We start from the raw sequence: 7,382 nt of genomic DNA on the forward strand, positions 1-7,382 counted from the left end.
GCAGGCACTAATTACAGTGCCTTGCAAAAGTATTCATCCCCCTTGGTGTTTTTCCCATTTTGTTGCATTACAACCTGTAATTTAAATTGATTTTTATTTGGATTTCATGTAATGGACATACACAAAATAGTCCAAATTGGTGAAGTGAAATGAAAAAAATAACTTGTTTCAGAAAATTCTAAAAAATAAATAACGGAAAAGTGGTGCGTGCATATGTATTCACCCCCTTTGCTATGAAGCCCCTAAATAAGATCTGGTGCAAACAATTACCTTCAGAAGTCACATAATTAGTTAAATAAAGTTCACCTGTGTGCAATCTAAGTGTCACATGATCTGTCACATGATCTCAGTATATATACACACCTGTTCTGAAAGGCCCCAGAGTCTGCAACAAGGGGCACCACCAAGCAGGCGGCACCATGAAGACCAAGGAGCTCTCCAAACCGGTCAGGGACAAAGTTGTGGAGAAGTACAGATCAGGGTTGGGTTATAAAAAAATATCAGAAACTTCGAACATCCCACGGAGCACCATTAAATCCATTATTTAAAAAATTGAAAGAATAAAGCACCACAACAAACCTGCCAAGAGAGGGCTGCCCACCAAAACTCACGGACCAGGCAAGGAGGGCATTAATCAGAGAGGCAACAAAGAGACCAAAGATAACCCTGAAGGAGCTGCAAAGCTCCACAGCGGAGATTGGAGTATCTGTCCATAGGACCACTTTAAGCCGTACACTCCAAAGAGCTGGGCTTTACGGAAGAGTGGCCAGAAAAAAGCCATTGCTTAAAGAAAAAAATAAGCAAACACGTTTGGTGTTCGCCAAAATGCATGTGGGAGACTCCCCAAACATATGGAAGAAGGTACTCTGGTCAGATGAGACTAAAATTTAGCTTTTTGGCCATCAAGGAAAACGCTATGTCTGGCACAAACCCAACACCTCTAATCACCCCGAGAACACCAGTGAAGCATGGTGGTGGCAGCTTCATGCTGTGGGGATGTTTTTCATCGGAAGGGATTAGGAAACTTGTCAGAATTGAAGGAATGATGGATGGCGCTAAATACATGGAAATTCTTGAGGGAAACCTGTTTCAGTCTTCCAGAGATTTAAGACTGGGACGGAGGTTCACATTCCAGCAGGACAATAACCCTAAGCATACTGCTAAAGCAACACTTGAATGGTTTAAGGGGAAACATTTAAATGTCTTGGAATGGCCTAGTCAAAGCCCAGGCCTCAATCCAATTGAGAATCTGTGGTATGACTTAAAGATTGCTGTACACCAGCGGAACCCATCCAACTTGAGGGAGCTGGAGCAGTTTTGACTTGAAGAATGGGCAAAAATCCCAGTGGCTAGATGTGCTAAGCTTATAGAGACATACCCCAAGAGACTTGCAGCTGTAATTGCTGGAAAAGGTGGCTCTACAAAGTATTGGGGGGGGGGGGGGGGGGGGGTTGGTGAATAGTTATGCACGCTCATGTTTTCTGTTTTTTTGTCTTATTTTTTGTTTGTTTCACAATAAACAATATTTTGCATCTTTAAAGTGGTAGGCATGTTGTGTAAATCAAATGATACAAACCCCCCCAAAATCAATTTTAATTCCAGGTTGTAAGGCAACAAAATAGGAAAAATGACAAGGGGGGTGAATACTTTCGCAAGCCACTGTACAGTTTGAAAATATACCTCTCTGTTGATATCACATTCAGTACCAGTGAAAAGTTTGGACACACCTACTCATTCAAGGGTTTTCTTTATTTTTACTATTCTCTACATTGTAGAATAATAGTGAAGACATCAAAACAATGAAATAACACATTTGGAATCATGTAGTAACCAAAAAATTGTTAAACAAATAGCCACCCTTTGCCTTGATGACAGCTTTAAACACTCTTGGCATTCTCTCAACCAGCTTCACCTGGAATGCTTTTCCAACAGTCTTGAAGGAGTTCCCACATATGTTGAGCACTTGTTGGCTGCTTTTCATTCACTCTGCCCTCCGACTCATCCCAAACCATCTCAATTGGGTTGAGGTCGGTGGATTGTGGAGGCCAGGTCATCTAATGCAGCACTCCATCACTCTCCTTCTTGGTAAAATAGGCCTTACACAGCCTGGATGTGTGTTGGGTCATTGTCCTGTTGAAAAACAAATGATAGTCCCAGGAAGCCCAAACCAGATGGGATGGCGTATTGCAGAATGCTGTGGTAGCCATGCTGGATAAGTGTGCCTTGAATTCTAAATAAATCACAGACAGTGTCAACAGCAAAGCACCCTCACACCCTAACACCTCCTCCTCCATAATTTACGATGGGAACATGGTGGTTGGAACCAAAATTCTACAATTTGGACTCCAGACCAAAGGACAAATTTCCACCGGTCTAATGTTCATTGCTCGTGTTTCTTGGCCCAAGCAGGTCTCTTATTCTTATTGGTGCCCTGATTCACATAGTCCTCTCTGAACAGTTGATGTTGAGATGTCTGTGACTTGAACTCTGTGAAGCATTTATTTGGGCTGCAATTTCTGAGGCTGGTAACTCTAATGAAATTATTCTCTGCAGCAGAGGTAACGCTGGGTCTTCCATTCCTGTGGCGGTACTCATGAGAGCCAGTTTCATCATAGCGCTTGATGGTTTTTGCGACTGCACTTGAAGAAACTTTAAAAGTTCTTGAAATGTTCCGTATTGACTGACCTACATGTTTTAAAGTAATGATGGACTGTCATTTTGCGTTGCTTATTTGAGCTGTTCTTGCCATAATATGGACTTGGTCTTTTACCAAATAGGGCTATCTTCTGTATCCCCACCCCCACTACCTTGTAACAACTCAAAAGCATTAAGCAGGAAAGAAATTCCACAAATTAACTTTTAAGAAGGCACACCTGCTAATTGAAATGCATTCCAGATGATTACCTCATGAAGCTGGTTGAGAGAATGCCAAGAGTGTGCAAAGCTGTCATCAAGGCAAAGGGTGGCTATTTGAAGAATCTCAAATATAAAATATATTTTGATATATTTAACACTTTATTGGTTTCTACATGATTCCATATGTGTTATTTCATAGTTTTGATGTCTTCACTATTATTGTACAATGTAAAAAATAGTACAAATTAAGAAAAACCCTTGAATGAGTAGGTGTGTCCAAACTTTTGACTGGTAGTTTATATTATCAAGCATTTCACACGTTATCCAGATACTGACTGTTAACAATTGGTGGTCTACAGCAACTTCCCACTAGAATTGGCTTTAGGTGAGGAAGATGACCCTGTAGCCAGTGGTGGAAAAAGTACCCAATTGTCATACTTGAGTAAAAGTAAAGATACCTTAATAGACAATTACTCAAGTAAAAGTGAAAATCACCCAGTAAAATACTACTTGAGTAAAAGTCTAGAAGTATTTGATTTTAAATATACTTAAGTATCAAAACTACATGCAAATGCTAAAATATACTTATCAAAAGTAAAAGTGAAAGTATACATAATTTCAAATGCCTTAAATTAAGCAAACTAGACAGCATCATTTTCTTTCTTTTTCAAAATTGATGGATAGCCAGGGGCATGCTCCAACACTCAGACATCATTTACCAATGAAGCATGTGTTTAGTGAGTCTGCCAGATCAGGGGCAGTAGGGATGACCAGGAATGTTCTCTTGATAAGTGTGTGAATTAGGCAATTATCCTGTCCTGCTAAGCATTCAAAATGTCATGAGTACTTTTGGGTTTCAGGGAAAATCTATGGAGTAAAATGAACATAATTTTCTTTAGGTATGTAGTGAAGTAAAAGTAAATGTTGTCAACAATATAAATAGTAAAGTAAAGTACAGATACCCAAAATAACTACTTAAGTAGTACTTTCAAGTATTTTTACTTAAGTACTTAACACCACTGCCTGTAGCCATATTACTTCAACAGTATTTAACATGTGATCCTCTCTAAGCTTTACAGGAATGTGGTTCTGAATATAAATGGCACACCTTTGGCATTTCTGTCTTTTCTGTAGATCTTATAACCATGTATTGCTACCACTGTATCATCAAAGGTTTTATCTAAGTGAGTTTCAGAGATTGTCAGAATATAAATGTCATCTGTTTACTAGACAATTATTGATTTCATGAACCTTGTTTCTTAAGCTACATATGTTAACGTTGGCTATTTTTAGCACTTTTCTGGGATGCTTGATTGCTTTTATTTCTTTACTGGAAAGCAGAGGTAGACATGCTCATGTTATTTATGTTAGTGCAGGGTGAGCTGCACACAGTGGACTTCCTGCTAGGGCACACCACCTCAGTGCTAACAGTATAACTCTGGTTCATAGGCACATGATTACTGTATACAATAGCTTTAGGATCAGCAGAGGCATTCAGGGCAGTAAGAGGGACATAAATTAGGTTACTTACATTGTGTCTTCCATCGCCCTTGGGATAATGTACATTTGCTGAAGCATTATGACAACTCAGAAACACAATGGTAGGGATTAAATGAGCTGGGCTTGGGTCACTGATAAGTCATTGTCTCAACGCAGCCTTATAATGCTGTGAACGGATCCATCTTATAATACAAGCTTTGTTTCCAGAAGGTATCAAGATTATCAATAAATGTTACACCCACAGAGCTGCAATAGTCTCGGAGCTAGTTATGGAGGGCAAAAAGTCTGCAGGTCAGTGGGATATGCGATGAGTAGTGTGTGTGTGTGTGTGTGTGGGAGTGTCTATCTCTCTCTGTAGTTATGTGTGTGTGAACAATGTGTGTTCATTTCTAACAATCTTCAATCCTCACTTTGACCACTATTCTCTCATCCTCTCTGTCATCTTTGAAGCTCCTGAAGAGTGTCCATCAGCAAAATGCTGTGTCAACCCCAGACCACACAACAGCCCAAGCTTGGTCATGGTGCAGCATCTTCAGTTTCTCTCTCGTCCCTCAGGCCAGTCCAGGAATCAGCCCAGACTAGTGAGGATAATCCCTGTTGTGTTCATCAGAGAGGCTATCCCTCTGCACAGTGCACCACAACACTTCCACACATCGACTGTATGGCTGGAAAACAGAGTTTTCCTGACTCTGTACGGCGTCGACTTATCTTGCCATTCGACTCGAGGCCTTTTCCTGTTACACTTACTCAGAAATAAATCGAAAGGGACGGGCTTCCTACAAGGACTGAAACGGGATGAAACCGTGAACATTAGTGGGTGATTCCAGCGTTGTGGACATTAGATTTACATGCAAAATTACAACTTTAATGTATCACAGTATGGACAAACAAAATATAAATGAAACATTTGATGTGTGTGTGTGTCTATAGTACCCCTTGGGGGGAGTGTATACCCAAAAAAGCAGACTTCTAAATATTGGCATGTTGAAGAAATAAAGCTAATAAGTGTTATGGAGGTTTCATGAAATGGACTCACTTTTTGGGGAGAACATATTAGCAAAAGTCTGTGAGTTTGCAAGTCTGACTTATAAAAAACAACAACCTTTGTGCTAAATATCAATGGCGAGGAGAGCAGGGTCAAAGAGGGTACTGGCCTTGTCCGAATAACCATAATTGTGTCCTAAAAAGTAGGCCGTTAGAGTATATACTAAACAATAAATAATAGTATGTGACGTTTCGAAAATCGAGTATACTTTAAACGCTCGGATGTCATGCTGGGTCATAATGTTCCCCAATGCTGGAAGGGGGGCCTGAGTGAAAAGGTTTGGGAACCCCTTGGCTGGGCTAGGCTACCTGTTTAATTATTTAATTAATGTATCAAGCCTTAGCAGTCATTCTGATCTCATTCCCAATGATCAGTGCTTTAGTTTATTATGTTACTGTCCAGTGGTTCTGAATTTGCGATGCACCCGACAGTCCACATTTTTCTGTGCAATAGCCTTTTGATTTGAACATTTGAAAAGTTTTGGTGTGTGCACTTTGGTTTCACTAATAAATCTGTTGAAATAGAACCAAATGGGATAGATGGGCTATATGGTCTATTACGTTATAAGTTGAATGTGATAGTCTGCCTATAACTCCATTCCTATTTTATTCAGTTTAGAGAAATTAATCAAATTGGAAATTTATTATTATCCATCTGGTTAATACGATGCATATCTGTCTGGACTTTTATCTAATGGTACATCACGGCAACATTATGGCAGCATCAACTTCTTATCTTGGTTTAACATGAAAATGACATTGCTCGATTGAAAATGACTTCTAACATCGAAATACCAATACTGTGATCACAAATCGTTATAAATGTGTAACGTTATAATGTTGTATGATGTCAATTCTTGCACTTATAGACACAAAATAGTACACTGCAGAAAGATAATTGTTGTCTCGTTCCTGCGGTTATTATTATTTTTAAAGGAGCGTGTTTGTGACTTGTTCACTGGGGAGGCATGGTCCCCTCAGGAGCCAACAGGTTCAGAAAACACTTTACTTCCCATCCTCTCTCCAAGCCAGCCAATCATTTGGCCATCAAGGCATCCCTCCATGCCAACAGTGAATTCTCCTGGAAGACTGTCTCCATGACAGAAAATAAATATCATGCAATACAACAAACACTTTTATGTTATCTATTTCTGCCATCAAAGGTTAAATTCCATCAATTGACAAAATAGATGCCTGCGTTTGTGCAACATATATAAAACACATTTTCTCTCAAGTGACCTTTTGTTTTCCTCTGATGTACTTACAAAAAAACTGTGTGTCGACAGAGGAAAGGTGCACTACACTTTAAAACCTAAAATTGAGGTCAAGAGTGAGCCAAGAGAGAAAGTGTTCATCAAGGAATACAGCATATTCTATCCCTTATGTAAATCCTTAGATAATCACCATAGGAGAGAACTACCAATTATGTTTGGGCACAAGCACTGATCACACATTCAATTGGAGGTGTTCCAGCTCTCACGGTTGTAATGGAAGATAATGCCAGAGTGCAGATGTTTTCTAAATGAATCTCATTCACTAAATCTAGAGCTAAACAGCATCATTCAGGCCTATAGGAATGTGGCCATAATAGCCAGGGTTTGTATGTGTTTTTATTTTATTTATTAGGATCCCAATTAGCTAACACCATTGGCGACAGCTAGTCTTACTGGGGTCTGATACATAACAAAAAAATACATTACAGACAAAATACTTTACAATTTACAAAAATTTAAAAACATTAATATTTAGTGTGTGTGTGTGTGTGTGCTTCTTTCAGTTACACATACGTCAGTACATACACACAACAAGTAGGTCACATGGAGGAAAGGCGTTGTGCCGTGAGATGTTGCTTTATTTGTTTTTGGAAACCAGGTTTGCTGTTAACTTGCACCATATGAGATGGAAAGGAGTTCCATGCACTCATGGCTCTGTATAATACTGTACGTTTCCTTGAATTAGTTCTGGACCTGGGGACTGTGAAA

This window comes from Coregonus lavaretus (assembly GCF_964263955.1).
Source record: "Coregonus lavaretus genome assembly, chromosome: 29".
In the NCBI taxonomy this organism is placed as follows: domain Eukaryota; kingdom Metazoa; phylum Chordata; class Actinopteri; order Salmoniformes; family Salmonidae; genus Coregonus; species Coregonus lavaretus.